This window comes from Nycticebus coucang, chromosome 10, assembly GCF_027406575.1.
Source record: "Nycticebus coucang isolate mNycCou1 chromosome 10, mNycCou1.pri, whole genome shotgun sequence".
Taxonomy (NCBI): domain Eukaryota; kingdom Metazoa; phylum Chordata; class Mammalia; order Primates; family Lorisidae; genus Nycticebus; species Nycticebus coucang.
Window position 1 is genome coordinate 30985884 of NC_069789.1, and position 17280 is coordinate 31003163.

Below are 17280 nucleotides of genomic sequence, written 5' to 3' on the forward strand. Positions count from 1 at the left end.
TATATGTTCCTTACAGGCCCCAATAATCAGGGAAAGTAGAACAAATGAACAACAACTTTGAACAAGATCTCACCAAATTAGTGGTCCAACACAAACAAGATAGGATTAAACTCCTCCTCATTGCTGTACTCTGCATTCACTCTACCCCTGGAAAACCCTTCTTTTATAGCCCTTTTGAAATAATGTACGACAGTACTATTATTCTGGACCCTGAACCCCCCTCCAGACTCTATCATAGGAAACTGTTTTCCCATCCTCCAGGAAACCAGGGATGAACTTAGAAAAACAATAAACCAGCTCCTACCCCAACCCTCGGCAGAGAAAGTCAAAGGCCAACTGGCAGGACAACAAATTTTCCTCAAATCTCCCTTACCCCACAGGATTCTATTCCCTTACAGGATAGCCCTCACACCAGTCTCTATGGCACCCCCATGACTATTCACCTCTTGGACCCTCCGGTCTGGATCCACCAATCCCAAATAAAGCTGTGTCCTACAGAAAAACTTCGAACACTGGAAGACCCCCCCACTACAAGTACTATCCCCCACCACCTTAAAACTCACCAGGATTCCTGAAGAATCTACTCACAAGCCCTAGGAGTCCAGTGGCACTTACAGGCCCCAATAATAAATGTGTAACATTCCTCCCAATTCTTATTTTTTCTTCATATTGTTTCTAAATTTGTCTGGCTACTCTCACACGTTCAAAGCTGGAATGACCTCTTTGAAGCCTTTAAAGATCTGTGGCTACAAGGCACCTTCCAAGATTTTCGCCCTGAGGAAACCTAATTTTTTCTCTTCCTACTTCTTTTCCTTCTGTCTACCCCTCCTGTCTACCCCTCCTGTCAATGGGGTCAACCCTTCCCCATTGACCCCAACTGAATGCACAGGTTGTCTTGCTACCTAAGCCTTGTATATCCGTGAATACCTTACCAACCCCCATTCCCACATCAACTACATCTGATTCTTACCTCAGATTTCCTTTTTCACCAGCCATACTTACATACCAGCACACTGTTATAATGTTGCCAAAGCCTCTGAATGTTCTTTATTTGTTTGAGACCTTCTCACTTGGTTACTCTTGGTAGAGTGCCATGGTGTCACAGCTCACAGCAACCTCAAACCCTTGGGCTTAAGTGATTCTCTTGCCTCATCCTACCAAGTATCTAGGACTACAGGCACCTGCCACAATGCCTGGCTATTTTTTAGAGATGGAGTCTCACTCTGGATCAGGCTGGTCTCAAACCTGTGAGCTCAGGCCATTCACCCACCTTGGCCTCTCAAGTGCTGGGATTAAAGGCATGAGCCACCACGTCCAGCCACTCTGAATGTTCTTATGAAGGAAAAAGGTACTGGACTGGCAAAATAATGGGTGCCAGATGCCCCAGAGGTGGAGTCGGGACTACCATCTGCTGGACATACTTCACACGTAAGGGGCTATCAGATGGAGGAGGAGTTCAGGACATAGCACATCAGCAAGAAACTAGACAAATCATAAAACTACTCTCTTTCAGCATAATCCTTCCATCCTGTAAAGGATTGGATCTCACTATCCTGCAGACCTACAACAACACTCCCTTTTCCCCAGCTTTTTTTTTTTTTTTCCCCAGCTTTTAAACAACTCCTTCTCAGCTGCCTTGAAGTCTTCCTCTCTACTCTCTCCCTCAGGATGCTGGATCTGCCATTTTTTATACCAACATCTTTCCAATCCCACACCTGTACCCGACACATATCACTCTTCCATTCTGGCAGAAAATGACATAGACTTTCCACCCCTAGTATCCTCCAATTTAACCTGCTTCAGTCTCACCAGTACAGAAGACTACAGAGTCTACAGGCTTTATAAAATCTGATCTCTGTTCCTTCAACTCAACTTTTCCCTTATCTGACTCCTCGTGTATGCCTCCAGGAATACTTTTTCTCTGTGGCCGCTCCATCTATCGGTGCCTGCATGCTAACCACTCTGGTCTTTGCACCCAAGTTTTCTTTACCCCCCCAGTCTTTTTTGTGAATGACTCCTACCTACCTCAGGCCCTGATGCATCCCCCTACTTCCAGACAAAAAAGAGGCATCTTCCTCCCTATATTCCTTGGAACAGGCATAGAAGCTGGACTTGGCTCAGGCATTGCAGGGATTAGTACATCAACTCACTTTTACCACCAACTCTCCCTAGAACTTAACGAAGATTTGGAAAGGGTAGTAGACTCTTTAGTCACCCTACAATCCCAAATTAATTCTTGGGTTTTTTTTTGTTTGTTTGTTTTTTGGTTTTTGGCCAGGGCTGGGTTTGAACCCGCCACCTCTGGCATATGGGACCGGCACCCTACTCCTTGAGCCACAGGCGCCGCCCCCCAAATTAATTCTTTAGCTACAGTAGTCCTCCAAAACCTCTGAGCCTTAGATTTACGGCAGAAAAATGAGGCATACGCATTGTTTTGGGAGAAGAATGTTGTTTCTTTGTTAACCAGGCAGAAATAATTACAGGCAAAGTAAAAGAACTCATAGAATGAATCAGAAACAAACAAATCTTGAATCATCTAATCCCTGATCCTTGGGATCGATTCCTGGCCTCCTTGGTTACTTCCTATTTTAGGGCCACTGATTATGATCTTTCTGATTCTCAGTTTTGGTCCAGTAGTCCTCTACCTCATCTGATTTGTTGATCAAGCAGTCACCCCCAAAACAACCACTCATATCCTCGCCCTATGTGGATATCAACCAGTTCAGACTGAAGACTCAAGTGTGTTCCTGCAAACTCTACTCCCTTTTCCCTCCCTTTGTTTCCTTATAGACAGCCCACGTCAACCCTCAACGCAGGAAGCAGTCAAAGAGACACCATGCTGATCACTCTGCCTCCTTATAATAGATTAAAAAAGACTAGGATGATAGGACTGAATATAGGGAATAGCCCAAATAGAACCATCTGGCCTAGGAAAGAACATCCCACCCAGAAAGGAATGAGTGCACCAATGCCTACCCACCTCGGCCTCCCAACTCTTATATTCCCACCCTGCCTTAACTTACATGCTGACTTCTTTTTCGAATTCAGCCCACTCATACCCAAGTGAATCAAGGCCACGTTGCCCACACAGAACCTGGACTCCACTTCCTTTCATTCATGTCTCAGAATAACCTCTCATTTTCAGTCCTTAACCTCTCAGGAGCCCTTGACCGTTGTGACTCTCTTGAAAAGTGAGACTACATATCGTCATCCCTTTTGTATTGTGGTTATTTCACACCTGTTGAACTGCATATTTATGATGGGTGTGTTTTTCTCTATGTATCCACTGTTTTAATTAAAAATTCAAAGTTATAAGACATTGTTCAATATTGTTCTTTTTTTTCTTTTTAAGAAAGATCATTTCTATTTAACGTTTCGGATATAGAAAAGCACAAAGTCCACCAGATAACTTTTGGACTCTCCCTCTCTGGGAGTTAACATTGGGGAAACGTGACCCCAATTCTAAAAATTGGCACTGGGGCCTCCTGTTCCTGGGGAGACTCAGAAATTCCAGAACTGCTTGCGCTCAGAATGGGAGAAGATATTTGCAGGGTATAACTCTGACAAAGGTTTAATAACCAGAATCCACAGAGAACTCAAACGCATCAGCAAGAAAAAAACAAGGGATCCCATCGCAGGCTGGGCAAGGGATTTGAAGAGAAACTTCTCTGAAGAAGACAGGCGCACGGCCTTCAGACATATGAAAAAATGCTCATCATCTTTAATCATCAGAGAAATGCAAATCAAAACTACTCTGAGATATCATCTAACTCCAATGAGACTAGCCTATATCACAAAATCTCAAGACCAGAGATGTTGGCGTGGATGCGGAGAAAAGGGAACACTTCTGCATTGCTGGTGGGAATGCAAATTAATACATTCCTTTTGGAAAGATATATGGAGAACACTCAGAGATCTAAAAATAGATCTGCCATTCAATCCTGTAATTCCTCTGCTGGGCATATACCCAGAAGACCAAAAATCACAACATAACAAAGATATTTGTACCAGAATGTTTATTGCAGCCCAATTCATGATAGCTAAGTCATGGAAAAAGCCCAAGTGCCCATCGATCCACGAATGGATTAATAAATTGTGGTATATGTATACCATGGAATACTATGCAGCCTAAAAAAATATGGAGACTTTACCTCTTTCATGTTTACATGGATGGAGCTGGAACATATTCTTCTTAGTAAAGTATCCCAAGAATGGAAGAAAAAATACCCAATGTACACAGCCCTACTATGAAACTAATTTGGGACTCTCACATGAAAGCTATAACCCAGCTACAACTTAACAATAGGGGGAAGTGGGAAAGGGGGGGTGGGTAGAGGGAGGGGAATCGGTGGGATCACACCTGTGATGCATCTTACAGGGGTATTTGCGAAACTTGGTAAATGTAGAATGTAAATGTTTTGGCACAGTAACTGAGATAACGCCGGAAAGGCTATGTTAACCACTGTGATAAAAATGTGTCAAATGGTTTATGAAGTGAGTGTATGATGCCCCATAATCATATCATTGTATACAGTTATGATTTAATAAAAAAAAAAAAAAGAAATTCCAGAACTGTGGGAGAAAAACACATCTATTTACAAATCCACCGAAGACTCACTTTACCTTCCCAAAGTGAGACCAGCCATATTTCATTCAACACAAATATAGATTGTTATTGTGTGCCTTCCCTCTCTCTAAAGGCAGTGATTATGGTGATCTGTCACCAAAGTCCAGCCCCGTCCCTCAGGAAGGCTTTCTCTCCCTCCCCCCTCCCAGCATTTGATCCTGGGCCAGCTGCTCTCCTGTGGCTCTGCAAGAGCCCAACTGCTGGGAAGCAACTAACAGGGCCAAGGGGAAGTGGCTTGTGCTCCCCATTGTCCAAGGGAGAAGTCTGGGTAGAAAGATTTTATTAAAAGCATTAAAAATGCGCATGGATTATCCCCTGGTTTGCTGCTCAGACCTGATTTCTCTCTGCAGAACAATTTGATTTCTCTCTGGTCTCCACAGGGCCGTGAGCAGCGCATGTGTCACTCCCGCCAGATGATCGTGCATGTGCATAAAGGACAAAGATGGGGAGGGGGTGTCCCAGGGACCCTGCTCCACGTTCTCAGACCAGGGTAGAAGCACCACTAGAATTGGGGTGTTTAGGGGAAAAACTAAATAAAAATTCAACAATTCAATAAAAGATTCTCATCTCAACTGAAGCAATTGTCTCAATTTTCTTTGTTTCATTTCTATTGAGCAAGCCTGTTTTAAAAAACACTTTATAAACATCAGGAAGATTTGGGAAAGAAAATAAGTGTGTGGGGAAAACCATTGATGTGAGAGCAAATGCTCCCCGCAATTGTTAGTTGAAAAAAACTTCAGAAATCCTCTGTGAAAAGGCAAATCAAGCCCCTGGCTGTTTAGCTTGGCCTGACTTGCAAGGCAAGCTCAGGGTTTGGAGGGATACTCATTAAGGAAAATAATACAAAATTGCAATTATAAAGTGCAAGGCCCTTTCAGGGCCTTAGAAAGGGTTTGAGTATTTTAAATGAGGGACCCTGAAGATTTAACTTTGTTAACTTCATGGCAATAACTTGGCTCACAGAACGCTTACTTCATAAAAGCAGAAAATTCTGTCTTGTGTTGTAACCTAAACAATTGTATGTAAAGTAAATGGGTGCCCTATAATGAATCTGAGGGTGGAAAATGATATAACAGGTGACAATATACAGAAAGCAGGACAAACATAAGTAATGTATCCAGCCCATGCTCAAATCCACCCTTTTAGAAAATATGAGAACACAAAGATGTATTAGGGGGAAAAGGAGACTTACAGCAGCCAAAATGGATGCCAAAGAACCCAGTTACTTGATTTCAGCCCAAAGTCTTGGGGTGAAATGTTCTGTGAAGCAGGTACTGAGTGGAGAGGTTCTGCCAGTCTTACACTGATACAAGTCTAGGAAGCAAAGAGAGCTGGTCCTCTGCCCACAGAAGCTTGTGGATTGCACCCTCTCTCCTCAGCCCCCCATCAGCTGATGCCCCCTGAGCGCATCTAGCTTCTAAATTCCCTTCAGACCTGCTCCCCACCTTCCTCGGTCCGTTCACATCCTTGGTTTAGGCCCTTCTCACATCTTGTCTCAATTATTTAGAGAATTTCCCAACTGGTGTTCACTTTTTATCTTGCTGTGACTTCTCTGTGGCTGCTACTAGTGCAGAAAATAAAGGGGAGATTTCTTGGTTGGTTAGAAGTAAACTTCAAAGACTTTTCAAAAATTTCTTTTGAGACAGGTTTTTTTGAGACATCGCTCTTTTGAACAGTGTAGTGGTGTCATCACAGCTCACTGTAACCTTGAATTCCTGAGCTCAAGTGATCCTTCTCCCTCAGACTCCTGAGTCCAGCTGGGACTACAGGCATGCACCACCACACCAAGATAATTTTTTTTAAGTTGTTACTTAAGGAATGTTACTCTTACTCCTACACATTTTCTGTTTTGCCCTTTTTTCCCCAAAATCAAAATTCCAGAAAGACATAATTTTCTTAATGTTCCTTCCTGATGTTATTAAAACAAAAATTTCTGAAATTTTTATTTGAAAGAAAGTAAGACTAACGGGAAATAGTAAATTTAAAATTGCAAGGGAAACAACTCAAGTGCCTATCAACAAATGAATGGATAAACAGAAGGTAGTATGAATGAAATACAATGAAATGCAATGAATACAATACAATGAAATATTATTTAGGCACCTACAGCAATCAAATTTGCAGACACAGAATATAGAACGGTGGTCCCCAAGTGTGTGTGTGGAAAAGTTAGAAAGTTAGTGTTAATGGGTCCAGAGTTTCTATTTGGGAAGACAAAAAGAGTTCTAGAGATGAATGGTGGTGACGGTAGCAAGATAATGTGAATGTACTTAAAGTACTTAATGCCACAGAATTGTACACTTAAAAATGGTTAAATAGTGAATTTTATGTTTTATATATTTCACCACAATCGTTAAATTGCAAGAGAAATTTGTAGCTTTAATTCCTACTGCCTCCAAGCTGGGACTTTCCAAAAGCAATTTCCAAATATAACATCCTCAAACATGAAAAATTTCAGAAACATGCACATTCGTCTGGTTTGGGGACATCAAAATGTGGTAAACTTTGTCTACGTTGAAAAATAAAATCAAAAGACCTTTTCTTCCAAATGATTAAGAAGTAACACAGCACCAGGATTAGAGCTCTCCTCCAAGGCTTACACCATCCTGAGTAAGGAGCTCCCTTTCTGCATGAATAATACAAGAAGGCCAGCAGGGAAGCCACATGGCTTGCAGGACACAGCTGTGGGTACTAGGATTTGAAAGGCGGGCAGAACAGTCCTTTCTTTGCTGTTAGTGGTGGCAGAGTGACCCAGGTCAAGCCATTTAACCTGCCAGAATAGCCACTTCCTTCTCCCCAACTCCAGCTATAAATCTAGGTTAGTGCTAATTGCACCTGCCCTCTAGCTACCTCTGGAAATTTGTATTTGGGGAGGGTTAGAGACTAAATGGGTGGGGAGGCAGCAAGCTCATTTGCAGCAGGTGGAATAGAACACAAGCATTCTTGAGTACCCAGCAAACTGCCGTGCTGTGGTCATGTCTTAGACCACGGAAGATGACCTTTAGAAAACAATGACAAAACACCAGGCATCCCTAGACAAGAAAGAGAGAGAATTAAACCCCAGGCGTCAGGGAACTGGCTGTTCCCTATACTGACTTGCACCCAGAGTGCAGCCTTCTGGCTTCAGGGGGCTGCTGTGCACAGCATCGGCAGCTCCAAACAGACCTCTCACATCGCTCAGAGTTATAATTTCTATTTAAAATGATGTATTGGTAAAAGACCATTATGAAAACCATCATATGTGCATATTTATGATACATATACCCATTCATATATATTTATATATAATATGTGATGTATAATATATATTTTTATCATGAAAATAAGAATAGCTTTGTAAATAATATAGAAATATTTTCTACTTAAGGTCAAGCTGGATTTGGGGGTCATTTTTGGTTTGTTTCTTTCTTTAAAAAAAAAAAAATATGGTCCTCAGTAGCTCTGGTCTTTATTAAGTCGGTGTCCATCCTGGTTCCAGCTTGAAGGACAGTTCCTGGAATAGTAAAAGATTGAGGCGGAAAGTGTTCCAGACAGAGAAAGCAGCTTGAGAATGAAGTCTGAGGACCTGAAAACACAAGAGCTCACAAATGAGCTATGACAGACTAACCACCCAACTTTGAGTTACAGAGAGCTGACCTAGCACCAAGCCCTCCAGAAGCAAAACATTTTTCTGGACCTCAAGAAGTACCCTGGGCCCTAGGGACTATGCTTACTACACCTGATAGATACACAAATCAGTCCTGACTCAGGAAGGTGAAAATAGAGTACAAGGTGGACTTGACCCACCAACCCAAAAGACCTCACGGTCAGCCAAGTTGGCCAGAACTTCATATTGATGCTCACTGACATTGACTCGGGTTCTGCCGCTTATCTTCAGGAGCGAAGAGCTGCTTCTGTATCTTAAGATTCATTGGAGAACAAGATGGCGGCCGAGTAACAGCTTCCTTACATCTGGGCACCATGAGTCTGGGGAGATAGGACTCCAGGCATCTCTGGCTGTTGGGATCTGCCTATCATCACCCCTGTGAGGATACAGGGAGTCAGCGAGAGATTTCTGGACCCCAAGAGGAGGACTAAAATAGTGGAAAACTGGCAAGTGGTCGCGTCTGTTCAATCGGTCTAAACCCGCCCACAACTGTAAGTTCAGTAGCAGCGAGACTGCAAACCAGAAAGGCCTTACCTGTGAACTGTTTTGGTGTCTTTGGACTTGGCACTCAGTTGAACTGCCTTGGGGATAGCCTGAGTGGGAGTACGGAGAACTTTGGCCGTTGTCTAGGGCCCCAGTCTGAGCCACTGAGCCAGATGGAGCTAATAATGTTTGGCTGTGGGCCACAGCGAGCCATTGTGAGTGATCTTCCCCGGCAAGCTCCACTCTCAGGGTCGCAGAGCTAGAATTGGGTGGGAGCTGGTAACCTAGAGAATGAGTAGCCCAAGGGTGGGGTCTGAGCTGCCTTGCAGCCCTAACCCTCAGGGGCAGGGTGAGACAGGTTTTGGCACACTGGGTAAGTGGATAGCCACTTCAGCAGTGATTCCAGCGACAAGCACTTTCCTGGGAAAGCTTCTGCTCAGCAAGTTTACAAGTTCAAAGTGCCTTTTAAGTGGGCTGAAGAGAGATTTAGGGTGTCTACCTGCTGGGGTTTGAGAAATCAGCAGCCTCCAGTCGTATCAGAACTGTGATTAACATCTCATACCCCAGAAGACCACGTATTGCCCAGACAATATTCAACAACATATACATACAGCTTTGTTTTTGGTTGTGGGTTTTTTTTTTTTTTTTTTGGTTTGGTTGTTTTTTTGTTTATTTTGATGTTGTTGATGTTGTTTTGTTTTTTAATTTCAACCTTTTCCGTACAGATCTTTTTTCTTTCTCAATTTTTCTAGTTTAATTATAATTTCCCATTGCTGCCGTTTTCAATAACTAGAACTTCATTTTTGCTAGTGTTTCTACTGCTGTTATTTGGTTTTTCACCCGATCTTATGCTGTAAAATTTTCTGTTTGCTTGGTTTGGTTTGATTTACAGCATTTTTGTCTTTCATCTCTACTTGGTGGACGTGGGGTACTTTGTCAGATCAGGTTAGCAAAGAGCTGCTGACCTCAAGGGAACCACCCAATTTGGCACCCCCAGAAGCTGGGTTTTTTTTAATTTTGTGTCAAAGTAACCTACTGTACACCTATATTGCTCTGTCTCCCTCTTTCCGTGCCTCTCTTCTTTTTGTCAATATTCCTTTTACCCACCCCCTCACCTTTCTCTATTTTTTTTTTCTTTTCACTCGGTCCTCCTTTCTTTCATCCCTTTCATGCTCTTCAACCTTCTCACTCTTCTGGTCCTGTACCAAAAGGACTCATCGAACCCTTAGTCCACAGGCACGAGAAACTTAAAGAGCAAGAGGAAGTGAAAGGAAAATTAGGACAAGGAAACAGATAAAAGAAATCACTCATGAGGAAGAATCAGCAGAAAACGCCAGGCAACATGAAGAACCAGTCCAGAATATCCCCACCAAGGGACCATGAGGTAGCTACTACAGAGGATTCCATCTATAAAGAAATGTTAGGGATGACAGAAAGGGAATTTAGAATATACATGATGAAAACGATAAAAGAAATGATGGAAACAATGAAGGAAACTGCTAATAAAATGGAAAATAACCAAAAGGAAATCCAAAAAGAAAATCAAATAAGAGATGAACTCTATGAAGAATATAAAAAGGATATAGCAGAGCTGAAGGAACAAAAACAGTCAATTAGGGAACTTAAAGATGAAATGGAAAGTATCAGCAACAGGTTAGACCATGCAGAAGAAAGAATTTCAGAGGTAGAAGACAAAGTTCTTGAGATAACTCAGACAGTAAAAGAGGCAGAAAAGAAGAGAGAGAAAGCAGAATGTTCACTGTCAGAATTATGGGACTTTATGAAGTGTTCCAACATACAAGTTATAGGAATCCCAGAAGGGGAAGAAGAATGCCCCAGAGGAATGGAAGCCATACTAGAGAATATTATAAAAGAAAAATTCCCAAATATCACCAAAGATTCTGACACACTGCTTTCAGAGGGATATCGGACCCCAGGTCACCTCAACTCTAACCAAGCTTCTCCAAGACACATTGTGATGAACCTGTCCAAAGTCAAGACAAAAGAAACGATTCTGCAAGCTGCCAGGAGTAAGCGCCAGTTGACCTACAGGGGCACATCCATCAGAGTGACCGCAGACTTCTCTAATGCAACTTTCCAAGCAAGAAGACAATGGTCATCTACCTTTAATCTACTTAAGCAGAACAATTTCCAGCCCAGAATTCTGTACCCTGCTAAGCTAAGTTTAAAAATTGACAGAGAAATCAAATCATTTACGGATATACAAACATTGAGGAAATTCGCCAAAAAAGACCAGCTCTACAGGAAATGCTTCAACCTGTTCTGCACACTGACCACCACAATGGACAGCAACAATGTAAGAACTCAGAAATTAAAGGACAGAACCTAACCTCCACACTGATGCAAAAGATAAAACTAAGCAATGGACTCCGACAAAATAAGATGAATAGAATACTACCACACTTATCAATTATCTCAATAAATGTTAATGGCTTGAATTCCCCACTGAAGAGACATAGATTGGCTGACTGGATTAAAAAACAAAAGCCATCCATTTGCTGTCTGCAAGAAAGACACCTGACTTCAAAAGACAAATTAAAGCTCCAAATCAAGGATTGGAAGACAATTTTTCAGGCAAATGGAATTCAGAAGAAAAGAAGAGTTGCAATCTTATTTTCAGATACATGTGGATTTAGAGCAACTAAAGTCAAAAAAGACAAAGATGGTCACTTTATATTGGTCAAGGGAAAAATACAACAAGAAGATGTTCCAATTCTAAATATTTATGCACCCAATTTAAATGCTCTCAGATTCTTGAAACAGACCTTACTCAGTCTGAGCAATATGATATCTGATAATACCATAATAACAGGAGACTTTAACACTCCTCTTACAGAGCTGGACAGATCCTCTAAACAGAAATTAAACAAGGATATTATAAGAGATTTAAATGAGACCCTAGAACAACTGTGCTTGATAGACGCATATAGAACACTCCATCCCAAAGAGAAAGAATATACATTCTTCTCATCACCCCTTGGAACATTCTCCAAAATTGATCATATCCTGGGACACAAAACAAATATCAACAGAATCAAAAGAATTGAAATTTTACCTTGTATCTTCTCAGACAATAAGGCACTAAAGGTGGAACTCAACTCTAACAAAAACGCTCCACCCCACACAAAGGCATGGAAATTAAACAATCTTCTGTTGAATAACAGTTGGGTGCAGGAAGAAATAAAACAGGAAATCATTAACTTCCTTGAGCATAACAACAATGAAGACACAAGCTACCAAAACCTGTGGCATACTGCAAAAGCAGTTTTGAGAGGAAAATTCATCGCTTTAGATGCCTACATTCAAAAAACAGAAAGGGAGTGCATCAACAATCTCACAAGCCATCTTATGGAATTGGAAAAAGAAGAGCAATCTAAGCCTAAACTCAGTAGAAGAAAAGAAATATCCAAAATCAAATCAGAGATCAATGAAATTGAAAACAAAAGAATCATTCAGAAAATTAATGAAACAAGGAGTTGACTTTTTGAAAAAATAAGTAAAATAGATAAACCATTGGCCAGACTAACGAGAAATAGAAAAGTAAAATCTCTAGTAACCTCAATCAGAAATGATAAAGGGGAAATAACAACTGATCCCACAGAGATACAAGAGATCATCTCTGAATACTACCAGAAACTCTTTGCCCAGAAATTTGACAATGTGAAGGAAATGGATGAATATTTGGAATCACACCCTCTCCCTTGACTTAGCCAGGAAGAAATAGAGCTCCTGAACAGACCAATTTCAAGCACTGAGATCAAAGAACTGATAAAAAATCTTCCAACCAAAAAATGCCCTGGTCCAGATGGCTTCACACCAGAATTCTATCAAACCTTCAAGGAAGAGCTTATTCCTGTACTGCAGAAATTATTCCAAAAAATTGAGGAAGATGGAATCTTCCCCAACACATTCTATGAAGCAAACATCACCCTGATACCAAAACCAGGAAAAGACCCCCCCAAAAAAGGAGAATTTCAGACCAATCTCACTCATGAATATAGATGCAAAAATTCTCAACAAAATCCTAGCCGATTAGATTACAGCTTATCATCAAAAAAGTCATTCATCATGATCAAGTAGGCTTCATCCCAGGGATGCAAGGCTGGTTTAACATACACAAGTCCATAAACGTTATCCACCATATTAACAGAGGCAAAAATAAAGATCACATGATCCTCTCAATAGATGCAGAAAAAGCATTTGATAAAATCCAGCATCCTTTTCTAATTAGAACACTGAAGAGTATAGGTATAGGTGGCACATTTCTAAAACTGATTGAAACTACCTATGACAAACCCACAGCTAATATTTTACTGAATGGAGTAAAACTGAAAGCTTTTCCTCTTAGAACTGGAACCAGACAAGGTTGTCCTCTGTCACCTTTACTATTCAACATAGTGCTAGAATTTCTAGCCAATACAATTAGGCAAGACAAGGAAATAAATGAAATCCAAATGGGAGCAGAGGAAGTCAAACTCTCCCTCTTTGCTGACGACATGATCTTATACTTAGAGAACCCCAAAGACTCAACCACAAGACTCCTAGAAGTCATCAAAAAATACAATAATGTTTCAGGATATAAATCAATGTCCACAAGTCAGTAGCGTTTGTATACACCAATAATAGTCAAGATGAGAAGCTAATTAAGGACACAACTCCCTTCACCATAGTTTCAAAGAAAATGAAGTAACTAGGAATATACCTAACGAAGGAGGTGAAGGACCTGTATAAAGAAAATTATGAAATCCTCAGAAAGGAAATAGCAGAGGACATTAACAAATGGAAGAACATACCATGCTCATGGATGGGAAGAATCAACATTGTTAAAATGTCTATACTTCCCAAAGCAATCTACCTATTCAATGCCATTCCTATCAAAATACCAACATCGTACTTTCAAGTTTTGGAGTAAATGATTCTGCGTTTTGTATGGAACCAGAAAAAACCCCGTATAGCTAAGGCAGTTCTTGGTAATAAAAATAAAGCAGGGGGCATCAGCATACCAGATTTTAGTCTGTACTACAAAGCCATAGTGGTCAAGACAGCATGGTCCTGGCACAAACACAGAGACATAGACATTTGGAATTGAATTGAAAACCAAGAAATGAAACTAACGTCTTACGACCACCTAATCTTCAATAAACCAAACAAGAACATACCTTGGGGGAAAGACTCCCTATTTAATAAATGGTGTTGGGAGAACTGGATGTCTACATATAAAAGAGTGAAACTGGACCCACACCTTTCCCCACTCACAAAAATTGATTCAAGATGGATAAAGGACTTAAATTTAAGGCATGAAACAATAAAAATCCTCCAAGAAAGCATAGGAAAAACACTGGAAGATATTGGCATGGGGAAAGACTTCATGAAGAAGACTGCCATGGCAATTGCAACAACAACAAAAATAAACAAATGGGACTTCATTAAACTGAAAAGCTTCTATACAGCTAAGGAGACAATAACCAAAGCAAAGAGACAACCTACACAATGGGAAAGGATATTTGCATATTTTCAATCAGACAAAAGCTTGATAACTAGGATCTATAGAGAACTCAAATTAATCCACATGAAAAAAGCCAACAATCCCATCTATCAATGGGCAAGAGACATGAATAGAACCTTCTCTAAAGATGACAGACGAATGGCTAACAAACATATGAAAAAATGTTCATCATCTCTATATATTAGAGAAATGCAAATCAAAACAACCCTAACCCCAGTGAGAATGGCCCATACCACAAAATCTCAAAACTGCAGATGCTGGCATGATATGGAGAGAAGGGATCACTTTTACACTTCTGGTGGGACTGCAAACTAGTACAACCTTTCTGGAAGGTAGTATGGAGAAACCTCAAAGCACTCAAGCTAGACCTCCCATTTGATCCTGCAATCCCATTATTGGGCATCTACCCAGAAGGAAAAAAATCCTTTTATCATAAGGACACTTGTACTAGACTGTTTATTGCAGCTCAATTTACAATCGCCAAAATGTGGAAGCAGCCTAAATGCCCACCAACCCAGGAATGGATTAACAAGCTGTGGTATATGTATACCATGGAATACTATTCAGCTATTAAAAAAAAATGGAGACTTTACATCCTTCGTATTAACCTGGATGGACGTGGAAGACATTATTCTTAGTAAAGCATCACAAGAATGGAGAAGCATGAATCCTATGTACACAATTTTGATATGAGGACAATTAATGACAATTAAGGTTATGGGGGGGAGGAAAAGCAGAAAGAGGGACGGAGTGAGGGTGTGGGGCCTTGATGTGTAAAAAAAAAAAAAAGAAAATTTTAACAGTAAAGCTAAAAAACAAACAAACAAAAAAAATATATATATATACACACACACACACAGAGCCGCACGCTGGGTTTGTTTGTTTAACTTGCTTGCTCACCTCCAAAGCCAGTGGTAAAATAAATAAAACCTTTGCTACTTCTCTAGCACAGAATGACTGTATATGAAAAACTGCATTAAGAATTGTGGCTCAGCGGGTAGGGCGCCGGTCCCATATGCCGGAGGTTGCGGGTTCAAACCCAGCCCCGGCCAAATTAAAAAAAAAAAAAAAAAGAATTGGAATCATAAGACTTATTTTAGGATTAAGAGAAGTCCTTGTAGCCTCTTCATCCCCAGTTCCCAGGTGGGTACATTGAGGTTAAAAGGAAGGAAGCAGCTCGCCAAAGGCACAACGTGCATCTATACAGAGCGAGGCTGGAGAGGGGCCTTCAGCTCACCGCCTCGTTCTGGGCCCTGTCTATATACTTTCTTCACCCCAGGGCCAGGCTGGCCAAACTGCTTTCACACTGTTTTGAATCCTGTTTTCACTTTTATGCCCAGCCCCAGCTCATCCCAGTACACTTTGATTTTTCAACAATAGGGAAAAGGAAAGTGGGAGGCAGAGTACATTCTGTCTTGAAGAAACAAATACTAAAATGACTGGTAAGTGAGCCTTAGATTTTGAAGATTACTGTATTACTGTTCTCCTCTTTAAGTCATCAGATTTGGCTCATTGAAGTATCTCATCTATGTCCCTAAGACAATGCCAGTTAACATTCCCTGGGCGTTTACTAGGGGCCAGTGTCAGACACTTCTGTCACTGCATTACTAACTCATTCAATTCTCGTAGCCAGCACCAAAATACAGGTTATCACCATCACTCCTACTTTGCAGAAGAGAAAACTGGGGCACAAAGAGGTTAAGTCACTCTTTCATTCTTTACCCTTCCCCTCCTAAAGAATTGGGTGAGGATGGTGAGCAAGAGTGAGACCCCATCTCTATAAAAATAGAAAAACTTAGGCAAGAGGATCACTTGAGCCCAAGAATTTGAGGTTGCTGTGAGCTATGAGGCCATGGCACTCTACCTAGGGTGATAAAGTGAGACTTTGTCCCCCCTACAATAAAAAAAGAAGAAAGAAAGAAGGAAAGAAAAGGATGACCTCCCCAAAGCTTACAGTGACAGGGAGCAATTCCATAGGAGCTGGGCTAAGTGGTGTTAATGCTCCTTCTCAGTAGAGGGAGTGGGCCACGCTAGATTTAGGATGGGAATGTAAATGGGTATCAAGGAAGATGCTGGAAATTTGGAAAGCAAAATAGGAGGGGCTTTTCAGCAGAAGAACAGTGAAGAAAACATACTGTGCACAGAAAGATAGTGACCGACAAAGGGTTTATCATGGAGGAGGTGACTGGCAGCAAGGGGCGTCCAGGCCCTGGACTATGCTGACAAGGAGACTAAAGGACCTAACAGCTTGGCCTTGTATTGGGACCTGGAACAGGAATGGAACTTGAAGTGACCACACCTGCATGCAGGCTGGCCAGGCAGTCAGGCCCCTGGAGTCCCTTCAGACAACTCTCCCAGGGGGTTCTGGATGGCTGCCCAGCAGACACAGTTGCGGATCTGAGAGGACCCAATGCCAGGCTAGAGCTCAGGTCCTAGTTGGGAAGCACGTGTGCCTGTGAGGATGCTGTTGAGCAGTGACATCTTTTTGACATCTTTTCTCTTCATCTTTACCATCTCTGCATGTCTGTGTACCAGGATGCACTTTGTGTACATTGGTCATCACTAAAGTTTTGAGATATACAAAAATCGGAAATGTAACATATCTATCTATGTCTCTCCACAGATGTTTCCAACGGATTCACTTGATGTTGTGTTGCAGTGAACACATTTGTGAGAAGAGGCAGTTTAATCGTTACACCATGAATACATGCACTACCAAGGCAGAGTGGGTGGGGCTTGAGCACAGTGCGGGGATCGTTGATAACAGGATGACATTCTTCAGAGCCTATCTGGCCCCATCTGGGGTAAGGGAGAGGTGAGGCAGGGCTGGTTTTCTCTGGAGCAGACAGGGCCACTGTGTGCCGCTCCCAGCACCTCAGTGGAGAGGGTGCTACGTTGGCTGTCACTGAACACGCTCCCTCAGAGAGCCCAGTCCTGTGTGCACCTGTGCTTTTTTTTCTCTGTAACTTTCCAGAGTGTGGGACAGACAGTGCCCTG